General features: G+C 44.8%; 1 non-coding gene across 1 annotated transcript; it reads left to right on the plus strand.

The window, feature by feature from the left end:
- The first annotated feature begins 3,307 nt into the window (after positions 1-3,307).
- On the plus strand, positions 3,308-3,414 carry LOC132536184 (U6 spliceosomal RNA). Its single transcript, XR_009547849.1, has one exon. It is a non-coding gene; the product is annotated as a U6 spliceosomal RNA (small nuclear RNA).
- Positions 3,415-12,222: the final 8,808 nt, after the last annotated feature.

Consider the following 12,222-nt stretch of genomic DNA (forward strand, 5'->3'; position numbering starts at 1 on the left):
ACACCACCAATGTGTCCTGGAGCTCTGCTTCCCCAGAGCCCTTGCCCACTAGGACAAGGGAGAGACAGGCTGGGAGTATGGATCAACCAGTCAACGCCCATGTTCAGCGGGGAAGCAATTGCAGAAGCCAGACCTTCCGTCTTCTGCATCCCACAATGACCTTGGGTCCATACTCCCAGAGTTAAAAAACAAGAAAGCTATCAGGGGAGGGGATGGGATACAGAGTTCTGGTGGTGGTAATTGTGTGGAGTTGTACCCCCCTTTTTTAAAAAAAATATTTTATTTTATTTATTTATTCCCTTTTGTTGCCCTTGTTGATTTATTGTTGTAGTTATTATTGTTGTTGTCGTTGTTGGATGTTGTACCCCTCTTATCCTATGGTTTACTCAATGTTTCCTTTTTATAAATAAAACATTAAAAAAAAGTGAGTTCGGAGATAGCACAGCGGGTTTATCGCAGGTCGCACAGCCTAAGGATCCTGGTTCGAGCCCCCAGCTCCCCACCTGCAGGGGCCTGGCCTCACAGTAGGTGAAGCAGGTCTGCAGGTGTCTATCTTTCTCTCCCCATCTTCCCTTCTTCTCTTTTTCCCAGCTGAGTCCAGCTCAGCGCCATGGAGCCCTGCAGCCCGCGCCCTGAGGCCCCGTCGCCCCCACGCCACATTGCTTAGCGTCGCGTCACGTCATGTCACCCCCACGCGCATTGCATTGTGTCACGTCACGTCACCCCATGCCGCTTTGCGTCGCGTCACGTCACCCCCACGCCGCATTGCGTTGAGTTGCGTCGCACCCATAGGCCCCAGCGCTGGGGCCAGGGTCTGAGACTTGAGCGCCAGGCCACGACTGTGCGGAGGCTCCCGGCGTGGAAGTACTGCTGGGGAGTCACGACGGTGCTGTGCTGGACAGCAGCGGCTATGTCCATCGTGCTCGGCCCATCTACTGCCATTCCTCCAATTCCAAGTAAGTGGCCCCAGGTGCCACCCGTCCTGGAAGGCTCGGGTGTCGCGCCCACCCAGGAAGGTGCTGGGTGGGGGGAGGGGCGATGTCGGGGTACAGCCACAGAGGCGCCAGCGCTGCTGGACCCCTTACCCCGGGCCAGGCGCACCCCGAAGAGGTGGCTGCGCGCCCCCCCCCCCCAACCACCAGGACCCAGCGGCCTTGAGCGGGGCAGTCCCCGGATAAGGGCCATGCGCACCCCTGGCAGGGGCGCACCCGGGGGAGGTGTGCGCGAGCCCCCAGACCCCACACCCCGGGCAGAGACACTCTGGAAGGGTGGCTGCGCGCCCCAGATCCCGCTGTTTTCGGCTTCCAGGAGCGCAAGCACAGGGACCCCGTCGGAGAGTCTGGGCAGCCGGCCTTCCCTTTCCTTCCAGCCAGGAGAGGGGTCCTGGGGTCCCAGGGCCTTGCCCAGCATGTCCATGCCTGCGGCTCCGAGCGCCCTGAGGGTGAGGACCCGCCCGGGCAGCTCGAGGCCGGGCAGTGAGCCTCCCGCCCACCCCAACCGCCCAGGCAGGAGGGGACCCCGGTGGAACCCACCAGCCTGCCTTGGCTTCGGGAGTGGCCAGGCCCAGAGAACTTTCCACATGCCCGCCCATCGAAATGTGCGCCCGCTGTCCTTCCTTGGTGTGGCCCACGACGAGGTCCTCGGGGGACTGCTGTTTGGAATCCTGAACCTGGAGTTTGGCCTGGGGCAACATGGCGAGCCGGGCTCCCAGACTAAGGTGAAGGCCTGGGCGCGGGGTGTGGGTCCAGGTTGGGGGGTCTCCTCACACTTCTAGAACTGGAGTGTTTTCTCTGCCTCTGTCTCTCTCGAAGAGACATGCATTTCAGAGCTGTGCCCCATGCTGGCTGGCTGGAACCCCTGTTGAGCTGTTTGCCAGGCTGCTGGTTGGGTCTGGGCTGAGGGTCTGGCACTTTGCAAACTGCTGGTCCAGGGAGGCCACTCCCAGTGCCCCCCCACCCCTTTCAGGAGGCCTGGGCCTGGCTGGGCTCCTTGTGCCATGGGGGATGGGCGGGGGGCGCCTGGGGCTCTTGTGTCTGCGAGGACAGTCCTGGGGGGACTGCAGTCCGCCTGCGCACAACAGGGCGGCCAGGGCACTGGCAGGTGGGAGCTGCAATAGGAGCTGGGCAGAGCCAGGCAGGAGCCAATCTTGGAGCTGGGTAGGAACCGGACAGGAACTGTGGTTTTGAAAAAAAAGGAAATTAAAAAAAAAGGAAAAAAATGTTACTTATTAATACAAAAAAGAGAAGCAGAGCATGACTATGGCACATGCAATGCTGGGGATTGAATTCAGGACTTAATGCCTACAGATCCACTGCCCTAGCCATTTTGCAATTCTAGAGTATAAATAGGTTATTTTATTTTTTTGGTGTTGTTGTCACCAAGGTCTCATTGTCTACCTTTCTTTTTTTTCTTTTCTATTCTTTTCCACTCTTTTTAATTTTTTTTTTGTGAAGACAGGTGTGTGACACTGTTTTTTTTTTTAAACTCTTTTTTTTTATTCCCCAGATTCCCATTTAACAATACAACCCCCACTATTTAATTCATCATTTTTCATGGACCTGTATTCTCCCCACCCACCCACCCACCCCAGAGTCTTTTACTTTGGTGTAATACTCCAATTCCATTTCAGGTTCGACTTGTGTTTTCTTTTCTAATCTTGTTTTTCAACTTCGGCCTGAGAGTGAGATCATCCCGTATTCATCCTTCTGTTTCTGACTTATTTCACTCAACATGATTTTTTCAAGGTCCATCCAAGATCGGCTGAAAACGGTGAAGTCACCATTTTTTACAGCTGAGTAGTATTCCATTGTGTATATATACCACAACTTGTTCAGCCACTCATCTGTTGTTGGACACCTGGGTTGCTTCCAGGTTTTGGCTATTACAAATTGTGCTGCCAAGAACATATGTGTACACAGATCTTTTTGGATGGATGTGTTGGGTTCCTTAGGATATATCCCCAGGAGGGGAATATATCCTTTTTAAATTTTTATTTATTTTTCCTTTTGGTTTCCCTTGTTGCTTAACATTGTTGTGGTTATTAATGTCGTTGTTGTTGGATAGGACAGAGAGAAATGGAGAGAGGAGGGGAAGACAGAGAGGGGGAGAGAAAGACAGACACCTGCAGACCTGCTTCACCACCTGTAAAGGGACTCCCCTGCAGGTGGGGAGCCAGGAGCTCGAACCACGAACAGCGATCTTTCCTCCGGTCCTTGAGCTTTGCACCATGTGCGCTTAACCCGCTGTGCCACCACCCGACTCCAACTGTCTCCATCTCTTAACACTTTTTAAATAAGATTATAATATAGTCCTAGCTTTGATAGTACATATACTGAAATTGGCATGATACAGAGAAGATTATCATGGCCCCTGCTCAAGGATTACACACAAATTCATGAAGTGTACCATATTTTTTCAAAAAAGTTTATAAAATATATGTACACATATAAATAATTAAAATCTTTTAAAGATCCAGTTAATGCAAGCTGGGAGGTGGTTCAGTGGTAAGAGGTCTGGATTTGCATGTGTGGGATCCTAGGTCTGTCTGAACCCTGTTTCTACATATGCTGGAGCTCTTTTAAAAGATTTATTAATTAGTGAGGGAGAAAGGGAGGAGAAAGAGAGAGAGATAGAGAGAGAGAGAAAACACTGTAGCATCAGTCTGTAACATGTGATGCTGGTGGTAGAATTCAGGACCTCATGCTTGAGTCCAAAACTCCAACCATTGTGCCAGCCTCCAGGGCTGCAGATTGGCTTTTTTGAAAAAAATCATGGTAATATTGTTCTCTTAACTATACATCTTTTAAGTAACACGAAGACTTTTAAAAAATTTTTCTCAAATATTGTGCCTGGGGATCAATCCCACCCAGAACCTTGCCACCTGCATGGGACAGCTGAGAAGCCTCCCCGCCAGTCTACATTCTGTATCCTTTAAGAGAGGGAGACATGCAAAGCACTGCTCCTCTATGCACAGAGTCCCTCCCATTGCCTGCCTGTGGTGTGCACTTGCAGTGTGGAGGATCAGACCCCCAGCCACATGCTACGTAAAGCATGTGCTTTACCCCCTGAGCTGCCTTCTGGTCCTGAGTTTGATACCTGGCATTGCATGTACCATAATGATGCTCTCATTCTCTTTTATGAATAAAAAAGTTATGTATGTACTTGCATAACAATTCCCAGTTTTCCATAAAGCAATCTATGTATCTTTTTTTTTTGTTTGTTATAGGATAGCGACAGAGAGAAATTGAGAGAGAAGGGGGAGATAGAGAGGAATAGAGACAGAGAGACACCTGCAGACCTGCTTTACTACCTGTAAAGCGACTCCTCTGCAGGTGGGGAGCAGGGGGCTTGAACCAGGATCCTAAACGGTCCTTGCTCTTTGTGCCATGTGGGCTTAGCCCACTGTGCTACCGTCTGGCTCCCTTAGGTATCATTTCTAAAGCCTGTTAAATCTAAAATGTTCTTAATCTTTTGTAGTAATTTCCTGATTCATGTTTTCTTGTCTTAAACATCTTAGTTCTGTTTAAGTTTGCCTTGTGGGAAGTCCCATCTGTCTTTGATCTTGGTCATTTTCCAGGGCTTGTAGTTGAATGCCAGCAAAAATGCTCCCAGATAAAAAACAAAGAAATTGCTCTGCATGTGCTTCAAGGTAGGCTTTACCAGAAGATTATAGAGAAAGACAGGTGTCAACAGCAAAATGCCAAAAGACTGCAGGTAATATATATATACATTTAAATGAAAGAGAGAAAGAAAGAAAGAAAGACAGACAGACAGACAGAAAGAAAGAAAGAAAGAAAGAAAGAAAGAAAGAAAGAAAGAAAGAAAGAAAGAAAGGTGGGGGTCAGGTGGTAGTGCAGGAGGTTGAGTGCAGGTGGTGCAAATCACAAGGACTGGTGTAGGGAACCTGGGTTGAGCCCCTGGCTCCCCACCTGCAGGGGGTCGATTCATAAGTGCTGAAGCAGGTCTGCAGATGTCTTATCTTTCTCTCCCTATCTCTATCTTCCCCTCTTCTCTCTCTGTCCTATCCACAAACAATGACAGCAATAACAACAATAATAATAACCACAATAATTATAAAACAACAAGGGCAACAAAATGGAAAGGAAAAAAAAAGATTTATTTATTAATGAGAAGGAGTAAGGGAAGAACCAGAGCATCACTGTGACCTATGCAATGCCAAAGATTAAACTGAGAACTTCATGCTTTAGAGTCCAATGTCTTATTCACTGTACCACCTCTCAGGACACTGCAGATAAGATTTATTTAGTAGAATCACTTAACAACTGTTCGAAGAGTCACTCTGCACATGCCTTACATATGGGAGTCCCTGGGATTGATTCCTGGCACCACTGAACAGCAACACAGATACAGCAAGCCAAGTTCAGTGGATAGTAGATCTGTGCTTAGGTCTCTATCTCAAAATTGTAAGCATTGAACTGAGAGATAGCTTATTAGTAAATTGCATACTGCACATGCAGGAGGCCCCAAGTTTGATCCCCAACATACAGAAGTTCTGAGTGGTGCCCTATCCATAAAAATAAATAAACGAAGGGGTCCAGACCTTGCTCCCCCAGTAGAGTGCACATCACATCACCATGCTTGCAGACTTGGTGTTGAGCCCTAACACAACATGGGAGCACCAGGCATGATGGCAGGTACTGTGATGTTTCTCACATGCTCTTTATCCCACTTTTTCTATTTAATGTTTTTTAATTTTTAAAGTCAATTTTCTTATATATATATTAATATATTTATTTATTATTGGACCCAGACAGAGAAATTGGGAGGAGAGGAGGAGTTAGAAAAGGAGAGAGACAGAGAAACACCTGCAGCCTTGCTTTACCACTTGTGAAGCTTCCCCTACCCCCTGCAGCTGGGGACCAGGGACTTGAACATGATTCCTTATGCACTGAAATTTCTGTGCTTAACCAGATGCACCACTGTTGGCCCCTGTATATTTTATTCATTTATTATTTCCTGGATAGAAATTGAGAGGGAACAGAAGATGTAGAGGGGGAGACACAGAGAGACACCTGCAGCGCTGCCTCACCACTTGTGAAGCTTCTCCTCAGCTGGTTGTATCTTGGGCTTGAACCTTAGTCCTTGTGCATTGTAACATGTTCACTCCACTGGTTACATCACCTCCCGGACCCCATTTTTTTCATTTTAAATTTAAAAGGAGAAAACATCTGTTGGCAGTAGTAGAATTATGTAGTATAAAACTGTTGTACTAAAATACATCGATATATTCATCTTTTTTAAAGGTCATTTTGTGAGTGCACATGTATAGTGTGAGAGGACCAATGTTCAAGCCCTTGATCGTCCCACTTGCAGGCAGAAGCTTCACAAGCAGTGAAACACTATCTTAATGTGTCTCACTTTCTTTTTCCACTCTATCTCCCCTTTCCATCTCTATTTCTTTCTCTCTTACCAAACAAAAAGAAAAAAAGACTTTTTAAAGGTTTCTTTATATTAAAAATGTTATTTCATTATTCTTGACCAAGTAAAAATATCTCAGGACATATAGAAAATATACTCCATTGAGAATAAGAAATAACTTGAATGTTTAGGCTCTCTGTGTCTGTGCCAGAAGGGGTTTGCTAAGAAGTAATGGTTGGGAAATGTGAATTCCTAGCTTTAAGTCTACCTACTGATGCTCCTCTGCAATCTGAGACCATCGCAAGCAAGGGATTAATATATCATTTGCACTGTCACTTACACTACTGCAGGCTAAAACAAGGGTAGGGAAAGTGGAAAGGACAAAAGTAGGAAAAACTAAGATATCTAAATCAAAGTGACTAGTGACAGTTACTATAATGCTTACTGTTATGCAACCCACTTTTCCTAAAATGCTACAAGGTTTATTGCAAATAACTAGAAAATCTGGGTATTTTGGGCTTCCACATTCTCTTTCAACACCATTTAGGTTTTACTTTTGTTTGTAAAGATTTATTAATGAGAGAAATAGGGGAGAGGAAGAAGGAGAACCACAGCATCACTCTGACACATCTGATTCCGGAGACCAAATTTGAGACCTCACATCTAAGAACTCCAAAGCTTTATCCACTGCACAAACTCCCAGACAGTGGCAGCCTTTATTTTTTTATAATTTAAAATATTATGATACTTTGCTTACTTAAGAGGCAAAATATTTATACAATCTGAAGAGAACAAGAGTATACATACTTTGCTTATTTAAATGATACATTCACTTTAGTAGAACTTACACATTTGAATAAAACTACATACATATGTAATTCAAAATCTAGGAAATATCGAAAAATGTAGTAGGGGAAAAACCCTTTCTTGCCCCTTGACCTTAGACTCTATAAGTAGAAAATATTAGAGTATGGTTTTTTTAATGAATTAATTTATTTTCCCTTTTTTGTTGCCCTTGTTTAACATTGTTGTAGTTATTGATGTTGTTGTTGTTGGATAGGACAGATAGAAATGGAGAGAGGAGGGGAAGACAGAGGGGGAGAGAAAGACAGATACCTGCAGACCTGCTTCACTACTTGTGAAGTACCTTTCCTGCAGGTGGGGAGCTGGGGGCCATAACCAGGATCCTTCTGCTGGTCCTTGCGCTTTGCAGTATGGTCTTGGCAGAGCTATTTATTTCTGAACCCACAGGGAGTCGTAATAAATCTATGTAATAATATGTTTTATTTTACAACTTGAAAGTATCGTAATTTCCATAAAAAATTTCATAAAAATGACCTTTAAACCAATTTTCTCTTTAGACAGTTATGATACAAATCCTGAATAGAAACAGCTTGAGAAAGAAGTTTGAGTTAACACATTAGTAAACTTGCTGGAGAACGGACTGATGTGGGTAAAATATAGCTTTTTAATTATTTTTAATTTCATGAACTACAGAAAGGGGTATAGGGGCACAGAAGCAGCACTCTAACATATGCAGTGCTTGGGATTGGACTCAGGACCTACAATTTAGAAACTCTAATTTCTTCCATGGTGCAACCTACCCATCTTCAGAGATATTTTTCTTTTGTTCTAAAGATCTTATTTATTCATTAATGAGAGAGAGAGGAACAGGGAGAATCTGCACGTTACTCTGGTATATGTGGCACTGGGAATTGAACTTGGGACCTCATGCCTGAGAATCCTGTACTTTATCCACTCTGCCTCCTTCTCCCAGACCACTGATAATTTGGCTTTGATTGGAACTGGAACTACTGAAGAAGCACTCTTGGGGGATGGGTGGTAGTGCAGCGAGCGGGTTAAGCACCCATGGCACAAAGCTTAAGGTTAGGGTTTGGGATCCTGGTTTGAGCTCCCCACCTGCAGGGATGTAACTCCACAAGAAGTGAAGCAGGTCTGCAGGTGTCTGTATTTCTCTCCTACTCCTTGTCTCTCCCCACCCTTAATTTCTCTGTCCTATCCAGCAACAATGATAAACAAAAAGAACAACAAAGGGCGGGGGGGGGATGGCCTCCAGGAGCAGTGGATTTGTAGTGCAGGAGGCAAAAGAAAAAGAAACACTCTTACTCCATAAGTAAACCTGAGATAACAAGAGTCTTAAACAATTAAGTTCCTTCTTCTCTTGCTCTTGTCAATTGTATGTGTCTGACCTTCAGAAATAGAAATCCTTAGAAGAAAATTTACAAGTCCCTTTTCCATTATAGTAAAGATAGTGATAGTGTTAAAATGTGAATTCCTTTCTATCTCTGCACAGGTTGGAACAGGAACCCAGTCAGAAAGAATTCGGACCTACAATTTTACCCAGAAGAGAGTCACTGACCACAGGGTAGGATATGAAGTCCAAGATATTAAGGTAATATTACTGAATGTGCTTACTGTGTCTTTGATTTATTAAGGAATCAAATTTCGGGGCCTGGTGGTAGCACAACAGGTTAAGCATACATGGTGCAAAGAAGCCACCTGGCAGCGGTCCCAGTTCATGCAGATGCATGTGGTCCTGGTGATACTGCGGGGCCCATCCATGCTGGCTCTGGGCACAGCTCAGTGCCCCCCATCTGTGCAGTACTTAGGGGCCAGGGAGCCCACAGTGGACCACAGGACAGCAGCAAGGCCCCTGTGTCGCCCTAGTTACAACATCTTCACTGGAGTGACTGTCAGTATCACCTAGAGATGCCTGCTAGCCATATGTTGCTGGGCATTTCAGTGTTTGTTTTGCCTTTCTTTTATATTATTTTTTATATAGTCTCTTTTGTTGCCCTTTTTTATTGTTGTTGTATTTATTAGTATTGATGTCATCCTTGTTAGACAGGACAGAGAAAAATTGAGAAAGGAGGGGAAGACAGATGGGGAGAGAAAGACAACTGTAGATCTGCCTCACTGCCTGTGAAGCAACTCCCCTACAAGGAGGGAGCTGGGGGCTCGAACTGTGATCCTTCAGAAGGCCTTGCGTTTTTGCCCCACTTGGCTTAACTGGCTGAGCTACTGCTCAGTTCCCTTTTTCCCCGCTTTTTAAAAAATATTATTTATTTATTCCCTTTTGTTGCCCTTGTTTTATTGTTGTTATTATTTTATTTTTAAATATCTATTTATTCGGTTTTGTTGCCCTTTGGTTTTTTTGTTGTTGTTGTTGTAGTTATTGTTGTTTTGTTGGGTGGGACAGAGAGAAATGGAGAGAGGAGGGGAAGACAGAGAGGGGGAGAGAAAGATAGACACCTGCAGACCTGCTTCACTGCCTTGAAGCGACTCCCCTGCAGGTGGGGAGCCAGGGGCTGAAACCGGGATCCACATGGTGATCCTTCTGCTTGCGCACTTGTGCTTAACCTGCTGCACTACCAACCAAATCCCCTGTTGTAGTTGTTGTTGTTACTGATGTCATCATTGTAGGATAGGACAGACAGAAATGAGGAGAGGAGGGGGTCTGGCGGTGGCGCAGTGGGTTAAGCGCACGTGGCGCAAAGCGCAGGGACTGGCGTAAGGATCCTGGTTCGAGACCCTGGGCCCCCACCTGCAGGGGAGTCGCTTCACGGTCGGTGTTGTAGGTCTCCAGGAATCTTTCTCTCCCCCTCTCTCTGTCTTCCCCTTCTCTCTCCATTTCTCTCTGTCCTATCCAAGAACAAAGCAATGTCAACAATGGCAATAATAACCGCAATGAGGCTGCAACAACTAGGGCAACAAAAAGGGGGAAAAATGGCCTCCAGGAGCGGTGGATTCATGGTGCAGGCACCGAGCACAGCAATAACCATGGAGGAAAAGAAAAAGAAATGAGGAGAGGAGGGGAAGACAGAGAGGGGAGAGAAACATAGACACCTACAGACCTGCTTCACTGCTTGTGAAGCAACTCCCCTACAGGTGGGAAGCCAGAGGCTCCAACCTGGATCATTACCCCCATCCTTGCACTTTGAGCCATGGGCGCATAATCAGCTGCACTACCACCCAAGTCTCCTCTTTTCCCTTTGTATATGCACTGAGTATGTGCTTGTCTCTGAAGGTCATGTATACCCTATGAGTTTTAGTCTTTTTTTTTTACCTCCATAGTTATCATTGGGCTTGGTGGCAGCACTAGGAATCCACTGCTCCTGGAGGCTATTTTTACCATTTCATTGCCCTTGTTGTTGTTGTTGTTGTTGCTATACCTGTTGTTGTTGGACAGGACAGAGAGAAACTGAGAGAGGACAGGAAGACAGGGGGAGAGAAAGACAGAAACCTGCAGACCTACTTCACTGCTAGTGAAGCGACCTTCCCCACACACATAAGGAAGTGGGGGCTCAAACTGGGATCTTTATGCCCATCCTAGTGCTTTGAGCCATGTGTGCTTCTCCCGCTGTGTACGGCCCAGCCCCCGGTATTTGCCTTTAATGACTTTGGTGTACCTTACTAATAATGAGACTATTTCTCATATAGACTCAGAATAATACTTTGATCGGACTTTTCAGGAAGCATTTCTTTAGATCATGTTCAGAGTTATATTTCTCTTTTTAAATATTTTTCATGACATGCCCGATTTTATATATATGGAGACAGAGATAGAAGCAAAGGCAGGGACTGAGAGACAGACAAACAGCGTCCCAGCATATACAGAACCTATCTGGCTGGAATGATCACCTAATCTGGCACTCTCTCCGTCTCAGGAGATGTTCTCATCACTACTCCCAGCCTGTCCTGGGACCCTCTTCCTAGTAATTGCTACCTCTGCATTTTTCCTAGTTAACATTAATTTTTGATCATTTGAGAGTTGGTCTCTATTCTTGTAAGTTGCTCACACTTTCAAGGTGTTTCTCTCCTCCCCCCTACATTAAGGAGCACTTTAACTGCTATGTGGATACAATATATTTCCTTGCAAGGGAGTATTTGAAACTATGATCTGTATTTAAAGTTGATTTACAAAGTGCTGAGTTTGCTAGAATATATATCTGTCATTTACAAGGAAACAGTCACTGTGCAAGAAGAAATACAGTGTTGACAGTAGTGTTTCAAATATATAGTGTTCTTATGCACTCTGTCCAAGAGTTACTGAAATCAACAATGTTTACTCTCAAACTGTAGTCAAGTCTGTGGAGCTAAGAGAATTTACATTTTTACTTGATTCATTTTTTGTGAACCTTTGGGAAGCTAAAGACAAGTTTTCTTCAAGTAGATCCTGTGAAACGTGGGTTGTAACCCCAGTTTTTTAAAAATTATTATTCAAGATTGCACAGCATCAGATGTGTCTGACTTCTAAGGAAAATGAGACCCCAGACACATTGATGGGTGAGTGTGAAGATATTTAAGTTGGGATGGTTGGATTTAAAATAGCAGTTCCAAACTCTCTCAATAGCAGCTGTTTAGTATTAAGCTTAATTGTCTTCACACATTTCATCCATCCTGACCAGCCCTTACTGTGGCACAAAATTCAGACCTGCCTTGCTAAAAGTTTTCTTTAGTACACTAAAGAATATAGTGATTTGTACATCTGGGGAACAATATAGTTGCTAGGTCTTTCTATTTGTTTTGTCATCTCAGTGTAATTTGTTTTAGGTAAAATAATGGAAATAGAAAACAGGCATTGTACAATGTAAAGGCATCAATACCCCTGTCCCAAACTCACCTGTTCCCAGTGTCTTTTTTATCCCATTTTCCATGTTTTCAGCTACATGTTCTCAGGGAAAAAAAACAAAACTCAGACCTGCTCCTCTGCACCTCTAACCACACTTGATGGTGTTGTTAGCCAGAGAGGTGAAGTCTCCTATTTTTTTCACCAAGAAGTCCTGTCTTGAAAAAAATATTTTGAGGGAGAGGCTGGGTGGT

The sequence above is a fragment of the Erinaceus europaeus genome (genome assembly GCF_950295315.1).
Source record: "Erinaceus europaeus chromosome 6 unlocalized genomic scaffold, mEriEur2.1 SUPER_6_unloc_3, whole genome shotgun sequence".
NCBI lineage: Eukaryota > Metazoa > Chordata > Mammalia > Eulipotyphla > Erinaceidae > Erinaceus > Erinaceus europaeus.